Source organism: Lagenorhynchus albirostris, chromosome 14 (genome assembly GCF_949774975.1).
Source record: "Lagenorhynchus albirostris chromosome 14, mLagAlb1.1, whole genome shotgun sequence".
In the NCBI taxonomy this organism is placed as follows: domain Eukaryota; kingdom Metazoa; phylum Chordata; class Mammalia; order Artiodactyla; family Delphinidae; genus Lagenorhynchus; species Lagenorhynchus albirostris.
In genome coordinates this window covers 64187859-64215089 of record NC_083108.1, presented here as the reverse complement: position 1 = coordinate 64215089, position 27231 = coordinate 64187859, and the positions used below count along the sequence as shown (strand labels likewise).

General features: G+C 46.2%; 1 pseudogene; it reads left to right on the top strand.

The window, feature by feature from the left end:
* Nucleotides 1-145: 145 nt before the first annotated feature.
* Nucleotides 146-27231, top strand: LOC132532238 (uncharacterized; annotated as a pseudogene).

The following is a 27231-nucleotide window of genomic DNA, read 5'->3' as shown; positions in this document are numbered from 1 at the left end:
TCCCGGGGACGGCTGTTTTCTCATATGAGCTCTGGGTTAATGATCAGGCTTGAGCAGGTGGGGAGCATTATTAGAGCCATCTCCTGGCCAGGAGGACCTTTAAACCTCTTCTCTGAAGCTCTGAGACCCTGGCCCTCCAGCAGTCATGTTGGACCAGGTGGAGTGTGGGAAGGAGGGGTGAGAGATGAGAAATGGGGTGAAATTGGAGGTGGGTAGTGGGGTGTTACTAGTGGAAAAACAGGGTCTTTAAGAAGATTTGACCAGGCTGAGTAAGGATTAGGGAGAGGTAAAGGGGACAGAAAGTGGGGAAGGGTCCAGAAAAGAGTCAGGAGGACAGGGGGTAAGGGTCCCTTACAGAGCAGATAAGATTCCTGACCAAGGAATTATATCCCTTGAAGGTGAAGTAATTTTGCATCTCCTAGGTTCCCAAGCTATGTTTCTTTGGAACAGGTAATATAAATCAAGCTTTATATTACACATCAGGACAGTGGTGGCCCATGCAGGAAAGGGGAAGTGATTCTATGAGCACTGCATACTGAAGGGTTGGGGCAGGGCTGTGGCGTGGGCTGGGTCAGAGGTTTTTTTTTTTTTTGCTGTACAAGGGCCTCTCACTGTTGTGGCCTCTCCCGTTGCGGAGCACAGGCTCCGGACGCACAGGCTCAGCGGCCATGGCTCACGGGCCTAGCCACTCCGCGGCATGTGGGATCTTCCCGGACCGGGGCACGAACCCGTGTCCCCTGCATCGGCAGGCGGACTCTCAACCACTGCGCCACCAGGGAAGCCCGGATTAGAGGTTTTGACAATGGGTGAATCAACCTAAAAGCATGTGATAGTGATTCTTAGGACTCAGATATATACCCAGATGTGGGCTTTCTTGATCATATGGTAATTTTTAATTTTTTGAGGAACGTCCATACTGTTTGCCATAATGACTATATCAATTTACATTCTCACCAGTGGTGCATAGGGGTTCCCTTTTCTCCAGATTCTTGCCAACACTTGTTAAGTGCTTGTCTTTTTGATAACAGTCATCCTAACAAGTATAAGCTGATATCTCATTTTAGTTCTGATTTGCATTTCCCTAATGTTTAGTGATGTTGAGCATCTTTTCATATACCTGTTGGCAATTCATACATCTTTGGAAAAATTTCTATTTAGGTCCTTTGCCCATTTTATTTTTTAAAAGATTTATTATTTATTTATTTAATTTTTATTTTTGGCTATGTCAGGTCTTAGCTGCGGCACACGGGATCTTCGTTGAGGCACGTGGGATCTTTCCTGTGGTGCACGGGCTTCCCTCTAGTTGTGGCATGGGGGTTTTCTCTCTCTAGTTGTGGTGTGCAGGCTCCAAGGTGCATTGGCTCTGTAGTTGTGACGCACAGGCTCCAGAGCACGTGGACTCTGTAGTCTGCAGCACGCGGGCTCTAGTTGAGGTGCATGAGCTCAGTAGTTGTGGTACCCGGGCTTAGTTGCTCCGCAGCATGTGGGATCTTAATTCTCCGACCAGGGATTGAACCCACAACCCCTGCATTGTAAGATGGATTCTTTACCACTGGACCACCAGGAAAGTCCCATCTTTGCCCATGTTAAAATCAGGTTGTTTGTTTTTGCTTTTGAGTTCTCTGTATATTTTAGATATTAACCCCTTACCAGATATATGGTTTGCAAATACTTTCTCCTATTCTGTAGGTTCCCTTTTCATTTTGTTGATTGTTCTCTTTGCTGTGCAGAAAATTTTTAGTTTGATGTATTCTCAATCTAGTTTTTCTTTTCTTGCCTGGATTTTTGATGTCATGTCCAAAAAAATCACTGCTAAGACCAAGGTCGAGGAGATTTTCCCCTATATTTTCTTCTAGGAATTTACAGTTTCAGGTCTTACATTTAAGTCTTTAATCCACTTCAAGTTAATTTTTTGCATGTTGTAAGATAGGGATTCAATTTAATTCTTTTGCATATGGTATACACTTTTCCCAGCACCATATATTGAAGAGACTATCCTTTTTCATTGTGTGTTCTTGGCATCTTTGTCAAAGATTAACTGACCATTTTCTCGGGTTTATTTCTGGGCTCTTGATTCTTTTCCATTGGTCGAGGTGTCTCTTTTTATCCCAGAATTATACTATTTTGATTACTATACTTTGTAATTTAGTTTGAAATCCTAAAGTGTGATGCCTCCGGTTTTGTTCTTTTTTCTCAAGATTTCTCTGTCTATTTGGAAACTTTTTTTAAAGATTCATTTATTTTATTTTTGGCTGTGTTGTGTCTTTGTTGCTGCATGCGGGCTTTTCTCTAGTTGTGGCGACCGAGGGTTACTCTTTGTTGCTGTGCCCGGGTTTCTCATTGTGGTGGCTTCTCTTGTTGCAGAGCATGGGCTCTAGGTGCGTGGGCTTCAGTAATTGCGGCACGCAGACTCAGTAGTTGTGGCTCATGGGCTCTAGAGCGCAGGCTCAGTAGTTGTGGCACACAGGCTTAGTTGCTCCATGCCATGTGGGATCTTCCTGGACCAGGGCTCGAACCCATGTCCCCTGCATTGGCAGGCAGATTCTTAACCAGTGCACCACCAGGGAAGCCCCTGTCTATTTGGAAATTTTGTGGCAGGAATTTTCCCCTATATCTGTGAAAAAATATCATTGGTGTTTTAATGGGGATTTCATTGAATCTACAGATTGCTTTGGGTAGTGTGGATATTTTGACAATATTAATTCTTCCAGTCCATGAACATGGGATATCGTCCCATTTATTTATATCTTCTTCAGTTTCTTTCATCAAGGTTTTATAGTTTTCAGTATACAGATTTTTCACTTCCTGGGTTAAATTTATTCCTAAGTATTTTATTCTTTTTGATGCTATTGTAAATGAGACTGTTTCATTTATTTCTTTTTCAGATAGTTCATTGTTAGTGTATAGAAATGCAACTGATTTTTGTGTGTTGATTTTGTATCCTCAACTTTACTGAATTTATTAGTTTGAACAGTTTTGTGTGTGGAGTCTTTAGGATTTTCTAAATTTTAGGATTTCTTGCCTAATTGTTCTGGCTAGGACTATCAGTACTATATTAAATAGGAGTGGTGAGAGTGGGCACCCTTGTTTGATTCCTGATCTTAGAAGAAAAGCTTTCAGGTTTTCACCATTGAGTATGATGTTAGCTGTGGGCTTGTCAGATATGGCCTTTATTGCATTGAGGTAAGTTTCTTCCATACCTGAGAAGTATGAGAGTTGAGAGTTGTTGAGAGTTTTAATCATTAAAAGGTGTTGAATTTTGTTAAATGCTTTTTCTGCATCTGTTTTCACATCTGTAGATGGGACTCCAATCAGTGAGTCAGCCACCTGGGCGTGGGCTCACCTTCTAAAAATTTCCCTCCTTGGTCTTGGACTCCATCAGGGATTCACACAATTCCCAAAGGCACTTTTGCCCACGGAAGGATACCACATTATTGTTTCTGAGGAGGAATACTAGCCAGGGACCTCCTATTCCACCATCTTGCTGATGTCACCTCATGAACTCCCATACCATTTTGAAGATGTCTTTTTCTTTGTTGAACATTTGCTTGATTGTTGTCAACCTTTGACTGTTTTCCATTGTTTCCACAATGTTCTGGTTGGTTTTTTGATGTTTCTGTTGGGGAATGAAATCTTGGAATGTCCTAGTCCACCATTTTCCTGGTCATCTCATGGTTATAATGGAGTTCTGTTGACTGAGACATCTGATCAGGTCATTACTGCTCCCTCCCACACTCTCCCAGAGATCCTATCCTGCGTAAGGCATTCGTGCACATCTGTCCTTTCCTCTGCTCTGCAAGCAACATCTGTGTGCATTTCTGACCAATTAAATGCAGGACAAGAAGTAAACTTGATGAAATAAGAGCCTCAATAGGAGCCGAGAGGAAAATCAAATGGGTCCCAATATAGGAAAGTAGGAGTAGAGCTAAGTTAACTAAACCTTAATTTAACATAAAAGAAGTTTGCGGCACAGCTGTATCTCACTAGGAAAAAAATTTAAAGATCAACCTTAGAATAAGGCAAGAAAAAGTCACTTTTTAGAGAGCTCTGTGAACCTGAGTCCAAGACCCTCATAAAGCATGAGGAAATCTGCACGAGAGAAAGGACTTGGTTAGCTCCCACCAAAGGACACATATTTATAACTTGCCTTTACCGAATAAATAAACCCATCAAGCAGCAGGTCTCCTTTGGATCATTTTTCTTTCTGAGTAAGAAGTTTCTGTTGGGCATCACATTGTCTTTCACCTATAGGCCTGGAGTTTTGAACCTCTGAGCTCCTACCTCATCCTGTGGGCAGGATGGAGGCTCAAGGTGCTGCATCCCTTCCTTCTGAAGCCCTTGCTCTGCTAGGCTATGTGGCTTCAGCTTCTCTAGTTCCAGCAGCTGCACTCACATACTCTCATCTCATGCCCAGGGACAGGGAGAAGGAGGAGGAGGGAATCTGGGCACGAGGACACCTCAGAGACCTGTGGGTATACAATTCCTGAACATTGACCAGTCTGGAAAAATTGGTAAAGTAACTTTATTAGTTTATTACTCCAGAAGAGGAACAAGCTCTACTGCCTTCTCTGGGAGATCTATAGAGAAGAGTTGGTTTGAAAACTGTTTTTGCATATATATGAGTCTGGGTTAGTCCATGGGAATGGTTCCATCCACCTCCTGTGTCCTCATCTCCCTGCTGAAGTCACAATGCCATCTGTCTGCTACCTGTCATATAAAGCACCCCTCCCCTCCCCCACCACAAGCCTCTCTTGTTCCTTTCCTCATCTGCCTAGGCTTTCCCCACCTCACCACCTTCGGCAGTTGGCACACACATCAGACTTCTGCCACCTGCTGGATGTCCCTTGACCTTAAATGATGCAGAGGTTTTATGCCTTCTATTTCTTCTTACAATGTCCTTTCTGCTATCCCTTTAGAACTAGAAGAAGTTCTACCTTCTCCAGGAGACCCAGATATAAAGAGCCATATGGTAAGGGGCTGTGTTAATTGTTGTAACATTAAGGCTAGGATAGCGTGTGACAGGTAGGTGTCATGAAAACGATGTGCATTGCAAACTCTTGTAACCCAGTTAGAACAAGAAAAGCCCCAGGATTAATCAGGTCTTTGGAAGAGAGGGAGTTCAACTTGAACCAGCAGAGGGTGCTGTGGGACTAATGGTGGGTAGTCTGCTCTCAGCTGCTCCCAGGAGGATGAACCCCAAGCTTGAGGGCAGGAGACTTTTGCTCACCATCGGGGACTTTGCAGCTGTGTCCCCCTGGGAGGGGCATCAGTGGAGTCATAGGTGATGATCTATGAATTATTCAGCAGAAGTCTGGGAGCCCTACTCAATTTTTCTTGAGATTTACTGGTTCTGAAATAGTTAACTTGGTTCTGTGGTCCTCTGTGGTTCAGAATTTTATTTCTTTGGATCCCCAAAGGCATCATTTTTATATAATATTATATATATGATACAATATATAATTTATATTATACCATATCATATATAATATACAATTTATAATATGCAATCTATATTATAGTACAGTATAGTATAATATAACAGGGGTCTCAGAGTGGTTCTTGGGCTCCATATCAGGCAGGTGGCCTTCCTGACCATCTCTGGGCTCCAAGCTGAGGAGGAGGCCGATTATTACTGCTCAGTGTGGTACAGCAGCCTCAGAGCTCACACAGTGCTTCAGACACAAACCCTGAGCTCCCCCAGCCTCACCCAGCACCTGGGGGAACTCACAGAGCACTGTTTAACTGGCCCATGAAAAGACAAGGGCTGGGTTCCAATTGACAATAGCGTGTGCTATTCAGGAGCATTAAAAATAATATGAGAGAGAAAAAAATATGAGTTAAAATGACTGGACCTACACAATCGGTAAACGTATATTTATCATTGTGAATATATTTGTGGCAACTTAAAGATATATACATTCACACACAGTAAAAATTGGTAAAAAGGAATACAAGGTTTAACTAAGGGAACATATTTATTTCCAGATTTTTCTTTTCTATTCCAATTGGAGATGCTAGATTCACATGCTGGGGTCATCAGCCACCAGCCTGCCTTCTTCTTCTGCCCTTGGCACATGCCGTGATATCTGACTCTAGGGATCTTTCTTCCTTTCTGCCATGGAGACCGCTTGACATCCTACAGATCCAAACTTATGCATCAGACTTTTTTGAGACTTCTTTGGCCCAACTTCCCTCTGCTCCTCAACATGCATAAAGGGTAATTTCCCATGTGTGTGTTCCTTTTGCACCCTTTAACTGCCCTTTCACATATGTGTGCAGTGTCTGGAAACAGCAGGCAAAGTTGGAGCTGTAGGGGTACAGTTGACAGAGACTGACATTTAAAAAAATTGATATTTTTCCATCGAAATAAAAATCCAGATGTGAAAGCATCACTGTTCCAGTGGTGGATCTTCTGAGACATCTACTCACTCTGTTATCTGAGGTAATGACACCAGGAAAAAATTACAGTACAAAAAGGACATGTGCTAAGTGTTATCACAGTAACCAGAGGATGTAGCCCCTGTGGCCAGCAGGGGGCGCTTGTGATGTCCAGAGAGCACAGGTGTGCTAGACAGCTGATAAACCACTCAGCTTGCTCAAGAGTATTTGGGTAAACTGTGTTCTCACTAGTGTGTGACTTTCCTTCACCTGTGATGCCTCCTTATCACCCTACGAGATCCTAGGTCTGGCTCTCCCATGGCTTCAGATTTGAGTCAGATCCTTTTCTTCTAGAGTCTTTGCCCAAATCTGGTCCAGGAAGGACTGATAGACAGTGAGGATCCAGAATGTGGATAGAGTAAGTCTGTTCCTAGGAGAGTCTGGCTAGAGAAGCAAACACAGCTTGTGGGCATAATCCCCACCATGGATCTTCTGGAGACAGAGCTCTGAGGCGTCTCCAATGTGCCCCAGAGCATTTTCCCCTCAGCCTTTTATAAATGGGGCATTTTCCAGGGGTTTAGGTGAAGGGGCTCCCGGGGTCAGACAGGTTCTACCTTTATCCTCTGGTCTATAAGAAGCAGTCCTCTGATACTAGACTCACACCCCTCTGTCTCAGTGTATTGGTCACTTGATTAGAAGGTCACCACCTTCTGCAATGGAAGCCTTAGAAATGTAAGCAATTTTGATGCAGTCTTGCATCAACAGCTGTTATTCTGAAGCACTGTAAATGTGATTGATGTTTGTTGTTCCCTGGACTATGGCCTGAGGGGAAAGACTGATTACTACTGCAGACCTGGAATAATAATAGCCTTGCACTACGATCTTGGCCTTGGGAAAGTGGGCCAAGGCATCCCCTCTGCACCCTTTGCTCAGTCATTTACTTCCCTATCACAACATGTGACCAACACTAGCTCACTGGGGATATTTCTGCTGTCACTTCTGCCACCAGCACCTGAAGAACTAAAGTATTTGGGTCTTTAGAAATGTCTACTTGTGTGGTCCCGTCAAAGCTTAGACCTAATCTTTTTTTTGGCTGTGCCGTGAGGCTTGCAGGATCTTAGTTGCCCTGACCAGGGATTGAACCCGGGCCACGGCAGTGAAAATGCCGACTTCTAACCACTGGACCGCCAGGGAATTCCTGATTACTCTTTTTAAATTGCGTTGTCCATGGTTACAGAACAATGTTGAATAATAATGGAGGTAATGGGCAACTTTACCTTTTCCTGATCTTAGTGGAAGGATTAAGTGAGATGCTGACTTTAAGACTAAATTATACATGCAAGAGAGAGCGTATTACCATATTATAAATGTATCTGTCTGTTTTTATTTTCTTAACTGGTTTTTCTTAGGAAATGTTGTTAAATTTGGTGAAAGGCTCTTTCAGTATCTATTGAGACAATCTGATCTTATCTTTTGATCTATTATTATGGCATATTATATTAAAAGATTTCTTAATATTGATCAAAACTTGCATTTCTGGAATAAATTCCAGTTGGTAATGGCATTTCAATTTATTAATCTGGTATTACATTCCATTTGTTAATATTTTACTTAGAAATTTTATATCCATATTTAATGATATTGATCTGTAACTGTCCTCTTTTTGTATTTCTTTGTCAGGTTTAAGTAGCAGTGTTATAAATCTTTCTATGAGAACTAGGAAATTTTCCCTCTTTTCCAGTGCTTTGGAAAAAATTATGAAGCAAACAAATTGAAATCGTCTGATCTTTGAAGATTTGTTAGAAGTTTTCTATTAAGCTACGTGGGCCTCATGTCTTTCTGTGGAGTAGTTCCATAACAACATTCTCTATTTTTTTCCTAAAGAAAGTAGTCTGTTTAGATGTTTTATCTTTAATGGGACCAACTTTGCATTTTCCAAGGATGTATACATTTCATCTAGTTTTTTTTCAATGGAAGTTATCTCTTTAGGATTTTTTTCATTTTAAGTTTTCAATATTTTCCACATATTTGACTTTATACATTTTCATTGAAAAAGTTAGTAAGTGGTTTTCCTATTCTGTCATTTAAAAAAAGATTTTGATGTGCCAGTTAAATTTACTATTTTTTATCCTCTACCACATAACCTGTTACTTTTCTTGTGATGGGGAGATGGGTTGTTTCTCACTTGTCTTTTTAATTTTCTTGTACCTGGTAGAACTCTAAATTTCTTCCCCTTGCTTGTTTTTTCCTTCACAAGATGGTTCCCACAGAGCTCTCCAGCCTTCCTTTTAAGGAGGAGATGGAATCAACCCAAATGTCCACTGACAGATGAATGATAAACTAAGTATGGTATATGTACATACATCAGAATATTATTCAGCCTTAAAAAGAAAGGAAATCCTGTCACATGCTACAACGTGGATGAGTAGAGGATATTATGATTAGTGATTTAGGCCAGTTATAAAAAGACAAAGACTGTGTGAATCTACTTATATGAAATATTTAAAGTAGTCAGATTCATAGAAACAGAAAGTAGAATTGCAGTTGGGGGAGTTGAGGGGATAGAGAGATGGAGAATTATTGTTTAATGAATATAGAGTTTCAGTTTTTTAAGATGAAAATTTCTGGAGATCTGTCATATAACAATGTCAATATACCCAACACTATTGAACTGCACGCTTAAAAATGGTTAAGACAGTGAGTTTTATATTATTTGTTTTTTAGCAAAATTTTTTTAAAAAGAAGCTGGGCCAGAGATGAAGGGTGCTGCTGAAGCATAGGCATGGAGTATGTAATGGAAGTCAGGGTGTGTGAACACTGATAGGAGGTAATACCATCTACATTATCACTCACCTTGTGTGGCAGAATAGCATGTCCATCCCCTCAGGGTATTGGCAACAAGCCACAGCTGTGGTGACACTGGCTATGACCATGCCACCAAAGGAAGTCATAGATGTTTTCATAAGACAACATAGTGGCCATAGAATCTCCAAATACCATTTAACCTCATCCTACTTCAGAATCGCCAACTCTAATAATATAATTTCCTTAATAGAAAGGCCCAAATTGGGCTTAAACTCTTCAACATAAAAATAAAAGTAATAATACCCAACTGGTCCACAAAATGAGAAACTAAAATGTATATGGACTCTTCTTTCTACCCTACCCAGGTATCCAATTGATCACTAACTTTGTAGATTCTCTCTCCAAAGCTCTTTCAAATTCATCAGGTTCTGTTGACTTTCCATTCTAATGTCTTATTTCAAACCTTCATTGCACTTATTGATTATGGGCTATGATTGAATTGACCCCTGATTGACATCTGGCCCCTCCCCTCACTGCATCCTCAGATTCCTTCTCCTTTCTGGGCATCTGGCATCTTCTGATGGTGAAGTCTGGTCCCAATTCCAGGATTCCTAGCTCTTCTTGCCTGAATAGCTGGGTTCCTTTCAGTGAATGGCTCAGAATCTCACCCCACATGGTCCCTCCTGGAGAGGGGAGTGTCCTTGTTTCCATTTCCTTCCAAACAGAGCTCATTCTGGTGATATTTATCACCTCCTTTAACACAAAGTGACTCTAAATGTCTGGACCAGAGTAGTGGCCCTTGGTGCATCTAGAGAGATGTGAAGGTTTAAATGTATTTTGATCATAGCACACTGCACAGACACACCCTGGACTCACCGCTGGAATTGTGAGGGGTGCAGATTGGGGAAGGCAGGAGTCCTGAGCAATAGCACCTGCCCAGGGTCGGCATGTGTCCTTCATCCACCAGAGGGCGCTGTGTCCTATGCACCTGCTTGATGCTCTCCAGTTTCTCAGCTGATTCCCTCCCCTCTTGCAGGTGTTCCTGTGACCTCACTGGGGTGAATAACATCTCCCTCCTACAGTCTCTCTTCTTATCAGGTGGAGCCAAGGCTAAGGTTGAAGGAGGGATTTGAACAGCCTCCAGAAAGGGGAATATTTGCATGGAGACCTCTTACCCTCAGGATCAGGGTGACATATAAGAAGGGTTGGTGGGCTCAGGCCTGGCTGTGAGGCTCAGAAAGCAGAGCCTGGGGGTGTCTTCACCATGGCCTGGGCTCCTCTCCTCCTCACTCTCTTCTCTCACTGCACAGGTGGATGCCTGCAGGGAATTCTGGGAAGCCTCCTGTTTGTCACCTGGGAGGATGACCTCTCCCCCCTCCCTGGGAATGGGATCTGTCCTGTCCTCACTGGGTCTTGGGCAGAGGTTGTGTTGACTCAGCCCCGCTCTGTGTCGGGGTCTCTGGAGCAGAAGGTCACTATCTCTTGCACCCGCAGCAGCGGTAACATTGGGAGTAACTATGTGCACTGGTACCAGCAGCGCCCGGGCAGTGCCCTCACCACTGTAATCTACAAGGATGACCAACGACCCTCCGGAGTTCCCAATCGTTTCTCTGGCTCCATTGACACTTCCTCCAGTGCTGCCTACCTGACCATCTCTGGGCTGCAGCCTGAGGACAAGGCCAACTACTACTGTCAGTCCGGTTATGACAGCAACAAGGACACAGCGCTCCAGACCCATGGAGAAGTGAGATCAAAATTCCCTAGAGCCTCCCTGTCCTGGGTCTGCCCTTGACCCATCCCCACCAGGGAGGGCTGAGTTTTTCCCTGTGCTCTTCTTGAAAGCTCAAGCTGGAATTTTCATGAGTTCCTCTCTTTTCTTTCCAAAATATAATTTTTTCCTCTCATGTCTTGATAGATGATCTCATAATCCTTTGCAATCACTGCATGGAGGAGCTTTAGTTCAAAGTAGGGTTTCTGAACCTCAGTATTCCTTGTGGAGGGGCTGTTCTGTGTATCGAGGACATTTAGAAGCATCCTTGGGCCCCACACATCCGATGCAAATAACAACCTACTCTCCATATTGTGACACACAAAAAACCTCCAGCCATTTTCAAATGTCCCATAGGAGGGCAAAATCACCCCAGTTTGAGAACTACAGGTTTTAAAAGAGCATGATCTCAGCTATTAGGAAGGCTTTGGCTTTGAATCCTGTTTATACCACCAGCTGGGTGTACGGATGTATCATCGCCCTATGCTTCTGTTTTCCCAGCTTAGGCAAAACAATAACACATAATTCAAATGATTGTTTTGATGGATGAATAACATTCTAAGCATCATGCGATCAGAGAACCTATGACCCAATCATATGGAATCTCCTTCCAACTGGAGTGTGATTTTTGGCCAGATTAGGTGTGTGATTAATATTTTAAAACTTTATACAAAGCACATGAAAATCTCTCTTCATTTATTCCCACAGGGAGCATTTTTCAAGCATGGGATACAAAGATGAAGACATGAAAAGGTCCGGTACTCAAACAGTTTACACTCTAAGATGGGTATGAGAAAACAGACCAGGACAGCAGCAAAGATGGGTGTATTAAAATGTCCTTTCTTTGGGCTTCCCTGGTGGCGCAGTGGTTGAGAGTCCACCTGCTGATGCAGGGGACGCGGGCTCGTGCCCTGGTCCGGGAGGATCCCACATGCCGCGGAGCGGCTGGGCCCGCTGGAGCGGCTGGGCCCGTGAGCCATGGCCGCTGAGCCTGCGCGTCCGGAGCCTGTGCTCCGCAACGGGAGAGGCCACAGCAGTGAGAGGCCCGTGTACCGCAAAAGAAAAAAAAAGTCCTTTCTTTTACCAGAGTGTTTAGGTTCAAATTTTGGCTCTGGTTCTATTCGGTTCTCTTCAAATTTTGGTCCTTGGACTTCCACTGTTCAGTACATATAGTCTCCACTAGCAGAATGTGGGTATTTATATTTCAATTTATGTTAATTAAAATTAAGTAAAATTTTAAATTCCATTTTCTCAATCACACTTGCTGCACTTCAACTGCTTAATGGCTGCGTGTGCCTCATGGCTACCATTTTTGAGAGTGCAGGTATAGAACATTTCTACCATGGCAGGAAGTTCTACTGGACAGTGCTGACTTGAACAATTCACTTGTCACTCAGGGATAAAGGCAGCCCATTTAGTAAAAAGTATTCTTGTGAAAACTCTTCTGTGTGCTGTGAGGCATGGTTCTTTTGGATACAACTCTAGGGTATCTTTTTTTTTTTTTTTTTTTTTGCGGTACGCGGGCCTCTCACTGTTGTGGCCTCTCCCGTTGCGGAGCACAGGCTCCGGACGCACAGGCTCAGCAGCCATGGCTCACGGGCCCAGCCACTTTGCGGCATGTGGGATCTTTCCGGACCGGGGCACGAACCCGTGTCCCCTGCATTGGCAGGTGGACTCTCAACCACTGCGCCACCAGGGAAGCCCGGGTATCGTTTTTTATGTGCATGAATTTTAACCAGGGAGTGATGATAATAAAAAGAGTAAAAGAGAGATCTGGATATGCAGACTGAAAAGTCTCCCGACCATCCTGGCAAGTATCCTATGGGAGACAGGTGGGATTTCTAATGCTCCTGCTGGCCTTTAGGGTTTGCTCCACTCTGTGTCAATGTGGGGCCTTTAAGATCCCAGATTTGTGTCTCGTGTGGACTGATCTGGTGTTGGTAGCCGATCTCCAAGATGCTCTTAATGGTCACTGACTCCTGGTATTCTTGCCCTTGTACATACTGATTAGAGATGACCTGTGAAACTAATGGAATATTGAGGAAATGACCGTGTATGACTTTCGATGCTACATCATAAAGGACTTCCATTGTGCTGTCTTAGATCACTCGCTCTGGGGAAGGCAGTTGCCATGATGTGAAGACTCTCAAGGAGCCCTATGGGGAGGTTCATGTGTCAAGGGACTGAGACCTTGTGCAACCAGCCTTGTGACTCAACCAAACTGGAAGCTGGTCCACCAGCCCCAGTCAAGCCTTTCTATGACCATCACCTGGTCAAAATCTTGACTGTAACCTAATGAACAAACTTGAGCCAGAAACACCCTTCCAGGCCGTTGCCAACTCCCTGATTGACGGAAACTGTGGAATCATACATGTTTTTGTTCTTAGCTTCTAATTTTGGAGAAATCTGATGTGAGGAAATAGATAATGAATACATTACGAGATGGACATGGCTATGTGGAGAGGGTGTAGGCATTGGTGGGGTTAAGCCTTAATGTCTACTGTTAGTGAAATGTGATGAGACCACACTGGACTCCCTCGCTACATATGATGTCAATGGATTGCCTAATGACTTTTCCTTATAACCCATGGCTTCATTATAAATGTCCCATATGAATTATGCACAACCATTATGCCTTGTCAAGCTTCTTTGAGTAAATCTTTTTTTTTTTTTTTTTTTGCGGTACGCAGGCCTCTCACTGTTGTGGCCTCTCCCGTTGCGGAGCACAGGCTCCGGACGCGCAGGCTCAGCAGCCATGGCTCACGGGCCCAGCCGCTCCGCGGCATGTGGGATCTTCCCGGACCGGGGCACGAACCCGTGTCCCCTGCATCGGCAGGTGGACTCTCAACCACTGTGCCACCAGGGAAGCCCCTTTGGGTAAATCTTTGACTATAAAATAGTCGAAGGACACGGCCCTCTTCCACACTTTGATATTTCAGTATTGAATTCCTTAAAACAAGGTACCTGACCCTCTTTATTATCTTTATTTTTCACTCCCCCACCTTTATCAGACGTAAAGATTTATGTAGACAGTCACCTTATGTATTCCTTTGAATAATAAGAAGCATCTGTGTACATTTCTGCCCCTTAACTAAAAGACAGAGATGTTGCTTTAACAAGAGGGGTCACCCAATGGTAAAGATGAAAAATATATATATATAGCACGTCCGAATTCAATAGAGCTAGGGAGTGAAGTGAACTTCCCAAAGTAGATTTTAGAAGAGACTCTCATCTTTTTGTCTAACTAATCAGGAGAGAGTCAAGTCCTGGATTTTGATGGAATATGTCCATAATAGGAGGAAAAAACAACACTTTAGAGCTCATCAGCCAATATGGCATTGAAGACCCTCTTCAAGCCAGGAGAGCAAAGGAAGAGGAAGGAAGAGAGAGCCTCTGGTGTTGGCAATCTTACCACAAAGACAATGGTGAGTTTCACCTCGTGAATATCCGGGGGCCTCACGAAGTGAACTGATGAAGAACATTCGTATCTTCTGTTGACAAAGGCTGGTGTTGCCCTGGGAACATCTTCACCTCTCTGTCTCTTGTCTCAGCCACAGCGACCTTCTTTCATCTCCCTCACATCTGGCACACTACTGGCTTGTTCCACTCTTTTCATAAGTATTTCTGGAATGGATGGAAGCATTTTTCTAAGTGAGAAGTATCCATTATGCTGATCTTTTAGGGTCCTTTGTCCAGACTGTGCTGACTCACCCATCCATGGTGTAGGAATGTTAGGAAGAACTTTCTGAAACATGCTGTGGCCTGACAACAAAAGCATCCAAAAAATGCCAGACCCAGAAATATGAGACGTTTTGCCATTTCCCAATACCCTACACTATTTGGTGTCTCTGAATACTTGAACACTCTGCTACACCTTCTGAGAACCCTGCCCTTCTCTAGAAGTGTTGCTTGCTTTGTTGCTCCACAAACAAGACCACTACTCTCCAGTCCATTCCGACCCAGATGACCAGTCACCTCCTTCCTGTTGCCCTCTTGAATGGGCTGCTCAAGTCTTTGTTCCCAAATCCATCTGCTTTCCCACCTCGCTACAGCCTTCCTCACGTGGTATGGTGGTCATATTTCTTTCACCTTAAAATCTAGAAAGAACTCAGTTGAGAAAGATGTTTCTTAATATCAATTATCAATGGACACTACAGGGTGTGGTCCACAGATATTTCTGGAAAGACAGGGACCAGGCTTTCAGACCAACGCCATTAACATAATTTCCACGGAGAAACTGAAGTTCGAATTCATTGCGCAGTAGGGGGCGCTGTGGGATTTCCCCAGGTCTGCACAGTGGGTGCCCTCTGCTGTGTAATCACTCACACTCTCCAGGGCTGGGGCTGTGTTTGCTGGTGGAGACTCAGCTACTGTGTCCTCTCTGGGCTGGGCAGGGTCTCCTGCTCAATGGTCTGTGTCAGGTCCCAGCAGCTGCTTCCTCCCTAGTCACTCCCATGGGGCAGGCTCTGAGTCTCACCCATCAGCCCCTCTGTCTAAAGAACCAAGTGCAGACCTCAGCTGGTCCTCAGGGTGGAACAGAGGTCTCCAGTATGGGAAACAAATTTACATGAATAGCCCCTCCTCCCTGAGGCCACTGGAAGAGATAAGAGATGTCTGGGCAGCCCAGCTCCAGTTCAGGTGTCTCAGGAGGGCTGCATTCACCATGGCCTGGACTCCTCTCCTCCTGATGCTCCTGTCTCACTGCACAGGTGGGGACATTCCTCAGAGACACAGAGCAGCCCCACAGTCTGTGTTAGCCTCTCTGGCTCAGAATCTCAGGCAACTCAACTCTGGTCCCTGCCCCAGCACCCATATGTGTCTATGTTTGCAGGTGCCCTCGCCCAGCCTGTGCTGACTCAGCCACCCTCCCTCTCCTCAAATCTGGGAGCATCAGCCAGACTCACCTGCACCCTGAGCAGTGGCTTCAATGTTGGTAATTTCTGGATACGTTGGTACCAGCAGAAGACAGGGAACCCTCCCAGGTATCTTCTTACTTTCCACTCAGATTCAGACAAGCACCAGGGCTCCGGAGTCCCCAGCAGATTCGCTGGATCCAATGATGCATCAACTAATGCTGGGATTTTGCTCATCTCTGGACTCCAGCCTGAGGACGAGGCCGACTATTACTGTGCTACATATCACGGCAACTCAAAGGCTTTCACAGTGCTCCAGACCCATGGGGAAGTGAGACAAAAATCTCCCCACTGCTCTGCTCTGCTCACAAAGGAAGCCTGGAAGTTTCTTCCACCTCCCCCAGCATCGGGTGGGCCCTCAGAACTGCACAGACAGAACCTCTCAGACATCCCTCAGTCCTGGGCCAGAGACCCTCAGGTTGTGGCCACGTCAGGGTCAGAAGAGACCTTGGCCCACAGGTCCTATCCCCTTGATTCCCCCGGTTCACTTCCTAGCTCCAAAAAGGCCTTAATCTTTGAGTCCTCACCTGTGAAAGGGAGATCAGGACACTGTCTGCTTCATAGGGTTGGGAGAGGATTAAATGAAGTCACAGATATGAACTCATTGCAGTGTGCGGCCCAGACCAGCTGCTGTGATCACCGTCACCACTAATTCAGCCTAGTCTAGGACCAGATGCTCCCAGAATGTTCTCTTCCTATTCCCAGACTCCCGCTCCTCCCCTGCTCCCCATTCTCAAGACTCACCCATCAAGAGAGGGAATTTAAAGAGAACTTGTTTTTCACTTGGAAACATCTAGATTGAAAACCTGGATCTTTCAAATATTAGACATGCATCATGGACCTGCTTCTGAATTTCCCAGTGTGTCAGTGTCATTGTCTGTAGCATGGACACAAAGTACCCACCTGATCAGCCTGGTGGGTAGAGTGCATGGGATGGGGTACACAGAGTAGTGACAAGAATGGTCAGTGCTATCTTCCCTTCATGACCTCAAAAGTCCACTGAACAGTGCTCTTAACTTGAGCCAGCCCTGGCTCCACTATCCAGAGAGCCTGGAAGAGACACCTCCCAATCATACAGACACTTTGGACTCAAGAAAAGAGTCCCAGACCAGGTGGGAGAGGGCGGCAGAGTGTGGGTGCAGCAGGTTGGGGTGGGTGCTGCTGGGTGTTCCCTGTGCTTCACCTGCAGTGTGCACCTGGCGTGACAGGTTTCTCACCCCCAAGAACGACTGTGGGAACTGCAACCTGTTGATGAGAATTATGACCCAGAGGTTCTAAAGAGAAGAGGGCACCAGTGTGATTTCAGGGTTCCTGGCAGTATTTCCAAGGCTTAGAAATGGAACCTACAATGGTGAATCCTGATTAGAAAATCCAAAGAACTACCCCCCTCCAAATTATAGATTTTCTCAACAGCTGCACTGGCTTGTCCCAGAAAGAGTGTGAAGATGCCCTGCAACAAACGGAGTGCTGATAGCCTGGTCTTGTGGGGCTATGTGGAGTGGGCAATTATGCACAGGGGGAAATCTTGTGCCCTGACCTTCACTTCCTTGTGACTGTGACCTCTCAAGGTCTTTGTGGGAACAGAGTACAGGCTTCCCTTGGGCCACCATTTATCACAGATTGCTCCACAGAATAGAACCCTGCAAAGGGCCAGAAAAAGCAGAGTAGGACAGAGATTTGGGTAAAGGGCTGTGTATGATTTACGGTTCTCTTGAGAGACAGAACCAATGGGATGCAACTCTATCTATCTATCTATCCATCCATCCTCCCTGTGGACAAAGTGAGCAGGGACCCCAAATCTCACCTCTCCCTATTTTTTATATCTTTTAGGTTTCTGTTTCTTTCTAGGCTCTGCGGACACATCCATCCATGATGTTGGAGTGAGATCTCAAAAACAAGTTCATTTATAGCAGAAAATCAGCAACATATAAATGAACAAGAAAAGCTTGCTATGGCCTGGCAAGAAAAGCATCAAGGCAAGAGTCCTGAACATGTGGACTGGGGAGATCTTGACTCAGTGCCATCTGAGACGGAAACTCTGGCTTCAGGTTGGCCAATGGATGGTTCCTGAGGGTCCCTTAGACCCTGTCCTACAAAAAAGCTGGTCATTAGGACCAGACATGGGATGATCTTGACACAGAGTTCCAGACCCTGGAGGACTGGAGACTCAGCCATCCCCTGTCCTCCCACCGTCAGGCTATAAACGTTGGCTGCCTGTGTGTAACATTACGTCAAGGGTGACCTTGCTCCTAACTATGCCACCACCACCTGAGGACCTGAAGCCTTTTCAAGGACTTGTGGCTTTGAGGGTGGCTGGACCATTTCTCACCCTCATCACTGCTCCACAGGCAGAAACTTTAGCTTCAGGACACAGAATCCTTTAGGGCAATTGATAGAAGGGCCAGAGGGAGGCTGACACTGGCCGTGCCCAGCATAAGAGTTAAAAACTACTGGAATAGACCATAGGTCATCCATTCAACCAGTACCTGGTCTTCATCTGTTAAGAACCCAAACTACTTTTTCTTATCTGTACTCAAACCCTTCCTGGTGGCCCTCTTCCTGTCCTCCTGAGGCCACAAGCCTTCACCAACTATTCTGGTCTCCTGGGCCTGACCCTCACCTCTGGGTTAACATGTTCCTTGTAAGCTCCCCGCCCTTAGATGCCAGGTTTCCTTGTGAAGACTGGCCCTCCTGCAGACACAGGAAACCAGGGGTGAGGCTACTCTGCGAGTCGGCTGGAGGGAAAGAAGGGGACTGTGATGGCTGCGGATCCACGTCCTTAGTACCGTGTGTCCCTGATCTCTGGGCTGCCAGGACTGCAGATGTGTGGTTCTTTAACTAGATCACGAGAACTATGCTACAGTTCATGAGGGCAAAAAGGAGACAACAGTCCCCATTTTCTTATCATTCAACTAAGGCACTGGCCTCAGGGCTTTCAGTTCCCGGGAAGATTCTAGAAATGGAAGATGAAGGCTGTATAGCAGGAGTTGGGAATCAAACATGAGAATCAGTAAATGTTAAGCTTTATAATAAATCAAAGAGAAATAAAAGGGAGGATCAGTCATGAGGGCAAAATGAATGAATTTGTTTCAAAAACCACCTTTTTTTGGGCTCCTTTCTCAATGCATAAGATTTGAATAGAAAAACACACTTTCCATTTTCAATAAATGCTTTAGAACCTGCCACTTAAATTCTATCACCATTTCTGCCTTTATAAAAATAAATATAGAAATGAAGAAATACAGGAAACTTCCTTAATGGCTTAATGATTATGTATCTTTAAACTGGAGAAGAGCATTGTTCCTCCAGGCGAAATGCTAGAATTGTTTCCATTTTAATCTGACCACACATGATGGCTGCTGGCCTCTCCTGTGAAAGATTTTAACCTGGGATTTGCATCAAATCAATAACAGAAGTAAAAAAATATGAACATATTTTAAAACAAAGAATCAATTTACACAGAAGCCTAGAGATTGTACCGAAAATTCACTGGAATGAATATAAACATTTTCAAATTCTCAATTAATAAAAATACTATATAATTTTAAAATTATATAAATTTAAAAGTACTTCAAAGCGTATGTTGTTCCAGTCCCAGTATTAAAAAAAAAGTAGAAACTTTGACCATATATGCAGGAAAACAAATAAAAATTCAGCAAGGAACATAAAGGAAAATTTGAACAAGGGGTAAAATATTTTCTTACAGGAAAACACTGAGTAAGAATGTCAGAAGTGAGTAGATGGGTTATACAAGCACTTCTATTATTTATATTATTGCTTATTTATACATGTTTTCCCTTGAGAAGGTGCGTGGGTGGGTGTAAGCAGAGGTGACAGTGCAGAGCCCTCCGATGTCAGAAGGAGGGATGGGTAAGTGATCAATGTCAGTAACTGACACCACACAGGGGTTACTGTACCTTCTGGAATGTAAGTCCTAATAAAATTTTATTGTTTTTTAAAATTTATATTTTGTATGAATAATTATTGATTATCATCTTGTATACGGAAAATCTTTTCAAACATAATAACTGTTTATCAAATTCAAAAACTCTAAGTTTAACTTAGAGGGAAGATCCACCCTCATTACTCAGGACCGAAGGGTGTCCTGGGACATGGGACTTCCAGTGGTGAAACCAGGAACACCCAGGGTAAACAGGGATGAGTTATTTACCATATTATAATTGAACATGTGTAATAGATCTTCAAAATGCTTTTCCAGAAATTTCACTTCTGGATGGTGGAATAACTTATCTGCTGAGAATGATAAGGTAGGTGACATATTACAAGTTACAATTAGTAAGTTATAATTCAAATTACACGATCATCTTTATAGGATATGAGAAAGATGCCAATATAATGAAAACTGAATTGGGCTAGTGCTCTGTGGGGAGAGCTATTATGCTCATCTCTGCAGGTGCTTATGCACGATGAGAATTTCCTGAATGAAAACTTTGCACCATCAGAGAGCCACTGTCCAGGTCTGAGAAAAGAGCAGAGATGTGGTAGATTAGATGGATTATGGAAGCCAAGTGAGTAACTAGAATAGACCTTAGGAATTTTAATTAAAAATGTGTAGGATGCCTGAGTTTTAACCTGGCAGAGTGGAGAGACCCTGTATAGCACATGGACTAAACTAGTAATAGAGCTAAACTAGTCATTTAGTAACTCTCATTCATTGCTGGTAGTCATGGAAAATGGTATTGGCCAACTATGGAAGACAGACGAGATTTTTTAGAAAGCTAAGCATACTCTCACCGTACGATCCAGCAGTTGAATTAGGTGTTTATCTACATGAGTTGAAAAGGTGTGTCCACGCAAGAAGCTGCACACAAATGTTTACAGCAGCTTTATTCATAGTTGTTACAATCTGGAATCAAGCAAAAGGGCCTCCAATAGCTGAAGGGATAAATAAACTGTGGTACATCCACCCAATGGGACATTATTCAGTGATTAAAAATAAATGAGTTATTGGGCCACAAAAAGAAAGGGCGATACAAAAAGTAAATGCATATTACTAAGTGAAAGAAGCCAAATCTGTAAAAAGTAAAATACAGTTACTGTGTGATTCCAACAATATGATACTACGGAAAAGGCACATTTACTGTCTAGAGACAGTAAAATGATCTAGAGTTGCCAGGAGTTTGGGGATAGGAAAAGGCTGAACAGGTGGAGCAAAAGGGATGTTTAGGGCAGCGAAAATATTCTGTATGTTAATGGGATAGTGGTTAGGTGACATTACGCACTTGGTAAAACCCATAAAACTGTGTGACACCAAGAGCGAACTCCAATGGAGTTTAGTTGATAATAATGTATCAGTATTGGTTTATGCAGTTTTACCAGTTGCCCGAAACCAATGCAAGATGTTAAAATGGTGGAAATGTGGAGGGAGTAGGAGGAATATGTGGGAATGCTCTATAGAACTGGATTTGTATCTGAAGGAATTACACATCTCCTTGTAATTAAAACCCAGACCAAAATTATGTCAACTGTGTATTTACAGCTCTAACCCTGCTCTTGGTTTCCAGCCCCGGAAGAGGTGAAAAACTAAAGAGTGAGGCGGGGCAGGGGCGGGGAGTTGGGCTAAAGAGGCCTAATCAATAGGAGCTGCATCTCATTTGGGATTTTCAAAATCCGAAACGACTGAGACCGATGAGATGGTAGGAGTAGGGGGGAGGGAGTGTAAGAGGTAAGAATTCAAAGAAGGAGATATTGGCCATTCAAGTAACTGAGAACAGTTGCTTTTAGCCTGTGCTGTGGGTTGTTGGGGGTAGGGAAGGCTCCTAGGAGGAGCTCCTTGGAAAGTGGCCGGAGAGCAGGAGAGGCAGGTAGAGACCAGACCACTGTAGTGACCTCAGGGGACGTAGGGTCATTGTTGGACTGTAAGGTGGGGGTGACACGCTCCCGTTGGCCTTTCTACACTAACTCTCCAGCTGCAATGGGGATAAAACGCACAAGTCAGGGAGGTGGGTTTGTGGGTCTCATCCTGGGAGGAGAAGGTGGTGGCCAGAATCCAGGTTAGTTTGGGTGGAAACCGGGGTGTGTGAGGCGGGTCTAAAGGTGGTCTCACCCGCTGGGCTCAGCTCGGGAATGTCCAACCCAATCCTAAGGGAGCCTGGGTGTGGACCGCAGGGGACGCTGTGCATCTGTCCCTGAGGGTCTGTGGGGGGACTCTTAGCTGGGAATCCAGGCCCTGGAGCCCTGCCTTGTGCACTCTGCTCTGTGCTCACCGGTCGAGCCGCTGTGACCACGCAGGGCCCAGGGGAGGCTCCCCAGCCCCACTCCATGCTCAGGTCTCACCCAATTTCGGTCCAGTGTCCCCAGGGGAGGGGTCATTTGCATGGAGGGGTTCTCTGCTCTCCCATAAGGGACAAGGTAAGAGAGATTCTGTGCAGGTTCCCTGTGGGCTCAGAAGCAGAGCTGGGGTGTCTCCACCATGGCCTGGACCCTTCTCCTTCTCGGCCTCCTCGCTCACTGCACAGGTGAGAGGCGGTGGAAGCCGGGAGAAGGGATTCGGGGACACCTGGGCCGCTTTATTCCTTCTTGTGGAGAACATGCTGTGGACAATGGCCCAGACTCACTTCTCTGTGTGTCCCCTCCTCTGTTCCAGGGTCCTGGGCGCAGTCCAGGCTGACGCAGGAAGGCTCCATGTCAGGTTCTGTGGGACAGACGGTCACCCATTCCTGCACCGGAAATGGCAACAATGTTGGAGCTAGTATCGTGAACTGGTAACAACAGATTTTTCACGGGGCCCCCAAAACGGCGATGCTTGCAGGTTCTCTACCCTCAGGGATCCCAGACCTGTGCTCTGGCTCCACGTCTGTCAACACGGCCTCTCTGACCATCTCCAGGCTCCAGCCTGAGGACAAGGCTGATTATTACTGTTCAACGTGGGATGACAGCATCAGTGGTAACACAGCGCATCTGACCCACTGGGAACCGAGACAAAAACCCACCCCCTCCCCCTGTGATCACCCCCGTGACTGCCTGTGACACATAAGGAGGGTGACCGTGGCCCACCTTACAGCGTGAGGGTCTGACTGTCCAGCACCCACCCACTTTAAAGGGTCAGTGACACAGGCTCCGTCTCACTGTTTTCATCATAGTTTCATTGAGATATACTGTGCATGCCAACAGGTTCACTGGTTTAATGTGCACAGTACAAGGGTGTTTAGCATATTCACAGAGTTGTGTAACTATCACTATATTCTATATTCTTTTTTTTGGCCTTGCAGCGCGGCATGCAGGATCTTAGTTCCCAAAGCAGGGACTGAACCTGTACCCCCTGCAGTGGAAGCTCAGAGTCCTAACCACTGGGCCATCAAGGAAGTTCCGGATCACCATATTCTAATTTTAGAACCTGCCCACATTCTTCAGAGAACGTCCCCACCCATTCGTGATCACACCTCATCACACCTCTGCTCAGTCCTAGGGAACCACTGCTCCACTTTCTGTCTTTACAGATTTGCCTATTCTGGACATTTCATATAGATGGAACCAGAAAATAGGTGTCCTTTGTGACTGTCTTAGTTCAGTTAATTCTTTTGCATAACATTTTGAAGTTCCAACCGTGTGAGTCAATATCCGTTTTTTATTGCCAAATAATACTCCATTGTATGAGCTGACCACCGTTTGTTTACCCTTCAGGGACATTTGAGTTGTTTTTTTCTTCTCTTGGCTATTATGCAAAATGCTGCCAGAAATATTTGTGTACAAGTAGTTAGGTGTTTTGTTTTTGGTGGAAGTATGTTTTCACTTCTCTTGGGTAGATACCTAGGAGTGGCATAGCGGAGTCCTATGGTAACTACGCTAACAGTACATTTTGAGATTTGAGGAACTGTCAGATGTTTTCCAACACGGCTGCCCTGGTTCGCATCTCTACCAGCAATGTATGTGGGTTCCAATTTCTCCCCGCCTTCACCAGCAACTGTTATTATCTCTCACTTTATTTTATAGCCCTTCTAGTCTGGGTGAAGCAATATGTCATTGTAGTTTGCATTCCCCTAATGACCCCTGATGCTGAGTCCCTTTTCATGCTCTGTAGGAGGCTCTGAGGCCTCCCCAATGGATCACTGACCTTAAGAACCTTTAAAATGAGTCAGTGCTGAAATCACACGCTCAGCTTGTTCCCCTGGACTCAGCAGAAAGCCCTTGTTCAGGGATAGAATCGCTCTCAGAGACCAAGGAATGGGCGGCATGAGGCCCCCTCCCATGTGAGGACCACTAGGCAGGAGTGTTCTGGGATCTGCCTGGGGGGCACTGCAACTTCAGGCTCACACTTTCCACAGGGCTGTTCTGGAGCCTCCCCTCTGAGCACGACTCTCCCTGTCACCACTTCAGGAAAACACCAGCCCAGCAGGCGACTCCCTGATGCCTCAACAGAGGCCCCTCCCCTGGGAACCAGGACTTGGACGCAGCTTGGATGCCCCTCACCTCCCCCACACAAGACCGTTGTCAGGAGCCACTCAGTCCACACGGACTCCGACAACCTCCTGACAAAGAAAACGTACAGACATCCCAGGAAAGATGAACATTCCATACAGGGGATAAAACAAGACTTGCATACATGTAGAAACAGATCCATTGATGCTTAGGATGGATTGCAATGAAAAAATCTGAAAATTATGCTTATTTAGCTTATCAATAGTTTCTATTTATTTTTAAAAATACCTGTCAGAATTTTGGAGAAATGAGACCTTTTTTCTAATATTTGTGTGAAAAAATTTAAATCCAGGAATAGTCTAGGACATTTTACAAATGAACAAAAATGAAGAGAGATATACATGACTAGATAGTGACACATATTTACAGCAAAAATAATTTAAAGATTGTGAGGCTACTATAGAAACCACACACAACAAACAAAAATCAATGTACACTGTGTGGGAATCCCAGGAACTGGGAACCACCCTGGATGTGTGAAAGGAGACAGGGACCAGGTGAGCTGCAGAACCTGCTGAGCCCTCAGGTCCTCAGGTCACCGCGAAGTTGTGCTCTGTGACCCGCAGGGGGCGCCATGGGACTGCCCTGGGGTCCCTGCACAGCTGCTCAGGGAGGACCTTTCGCTTCAGGAGCTGGGCCTGGGGGCGGGGCCTGTGCTCCCTGGTGGGGACTCAGCAGTGTGTCCTCTCTGGCTGGCAGAGGCCCCTGAGCAGGGACCTGCGTGGTCTCAGCAGGTGCTTCCTCCCAGAGGGTCCCAAGGGGGAAGCCGCCCTCCATCCCCTTGAGTCTGGGCTGTGAGCTGAGCTCCAGCACCAGGGCTCATGGAGGGGCTGGGTGGGCCCTGGGTGGACACCCATTTGCACGGGAGCCCCTCCTCTGGCAGAGGCTGGGGGAGAAAAGGAGGCCTGGGGCAGCCCAGCCCCACTGTGGGGACCGGGGGGCTGTGAGCACCATGGCCTAGACTCCTCTCCTGCTCGTGTTCCTCTCTCACTGCACAGGGAGGGCCAGGCCGCGGGGACCAGGTCTCAGTCCCCAGCCTGCATCAGCCCTTGTGGCTCAGACTCCTGGAATCTTTCCTCCAGCTCCTGCCCCATCTCCCCCCTGTGTCTGTGTCTGCAGGTTCCGTCTCCCAGCCTGTGCTGACTCAGCCTCCCTCCCTCTCTGCATCTCCTGGAGCATCAGCCAGACTCACCTGCACCCTGAGCAGTGGGTACATTGTTGGCGGCTACCACATATCTGGTACCAGCAGAAGCCAGGGAGCTCTCCCTGGTACCTCCTGAGGTTCAAGTCAGACTCTGATAAGCACCAGGGCTCCGGGGTCCCCAGCCGCTTCTCTGGATCCAAAGAGGCCTCGGCCAATGCAGGGCTTCTGCTCATCGAGGAAGTGAGACAAAAACCCCTGAGCCCACAGACCTTGGCTCTGAGGCTCTTTTCAGTGAGAAGCTTCTGTGGAGGGATCTGCAAGGGAGGCTTCTCTGCACTGAGATCTCTGTGAATGGAGAGAGGAGAAACACAGGGTCGTGCCTGTGACCCGAGACAGCGCAGGTGTCCCAGGAACCCGCACAGAGCCCACCTGCCCCTCCTTCAGCGTCTGGAGTAAATTCACCAGAGTAGGTGCTGTGTCTGGACCCAGAAATGCTCCCAGCACAGCCACGTCCCTCCTCATTTCCTTCATCTCATCCCACAAATTGTGAGTCCCGGGCTGTACGGATGTCCCCACAGCTCAAATACTGACACGAGCTCTGCTTTCTGCTCCCTCCTCCCCCCTCAACCTCTTTACTGTGCTGTAAACAGGGCTGCATTTTCCTAAAACTCAGGGGTCATCCAGCCTCTGAGTAATTGCGTGGGGAAGCTATGGATTATTTCTTCCTTCAGAATTAACTGAGACCCCACACGAGGTGAGTCCTGAGGATTTAGCAGAGGAAGCCCTGGCTCCATCTCTCAAGACGGGCTGTGTTTTCTTCTGCCCCAGGTGATGTTTCCATGAATTCTCCGAAAGCACCTCAACTGCAGAAACATTTTCCTCAGGTCCCTGAAGTCCGAATCCTCCTCTCTTTTCCGAAATCAAACTAGACAATCTCCCCTGGTCCCCCAGCTGCAGACACCTGGACCCAGCAGGGCCCGCGAGCCTTGGCTCTGGTGAGGGCGCAGGAAGATGGGGCTGTGGCCCCCCTGCCCTGTGCTTCCTGGGCCTGCAGACCCACAGCTGTGGTGTCAGGGCTCCATCCTTCCCAGTCCTGCAGGGAGGACAGGGGACAGGCGTCTACACTCCACGTGACCCGGGCTTCTGTTCTGTGGAGTTGCTAACAGAAGTGTCACCCTGATTCCTCCTTCCATCTGAAGGAGATCCTGCTCCAGGGACGTGGCTTCCTGCCCATGTGGCTTCCTTCCTCAGCCCCAGCCCCGGAGCCTGGAGGCTCGTACAGAGAAGCCACCCCAGGGATGGGTTTGCTTGGAGACGCAACCTCAGGGGTGGAGAAGCCACAAGAGGGACAGGGGCCACTGGGGCTCAGGGTGGACTTTGAGGGAATGGCTTCCTGAGGACACACGGGCATAGCCTCTGTCACACACACACACACACACTGTCCTGGATTCTGCAGGTTCCAGGCTTCTCTGTCCCTCCAGGAATCAGGGGTCAGTCTGTGCTCACCCAGCCTTCTTTAGAGTCAGGCTCCCCAGGAGTCAGGATGTCCCTCCACAGAGAACACCAGTGACAGTGACAGTGACAGAACCGGGTCCTGGGTCAGAGATGGCCAGGATGCCCGACCCCCTTCTCTGCTGGGATGAGTCCCAGGGCGAGTCTCTGCTCCCTGTCGGCCACTCACCCCCTGGACAGTCTCTGGGGTCCAGACGGTGCCTGAGGCTGATTGGGACAATTATTCTGGGACGGCGGCCTCAGAGCTGTGCTTCAGGCCCGAGGGGACATGA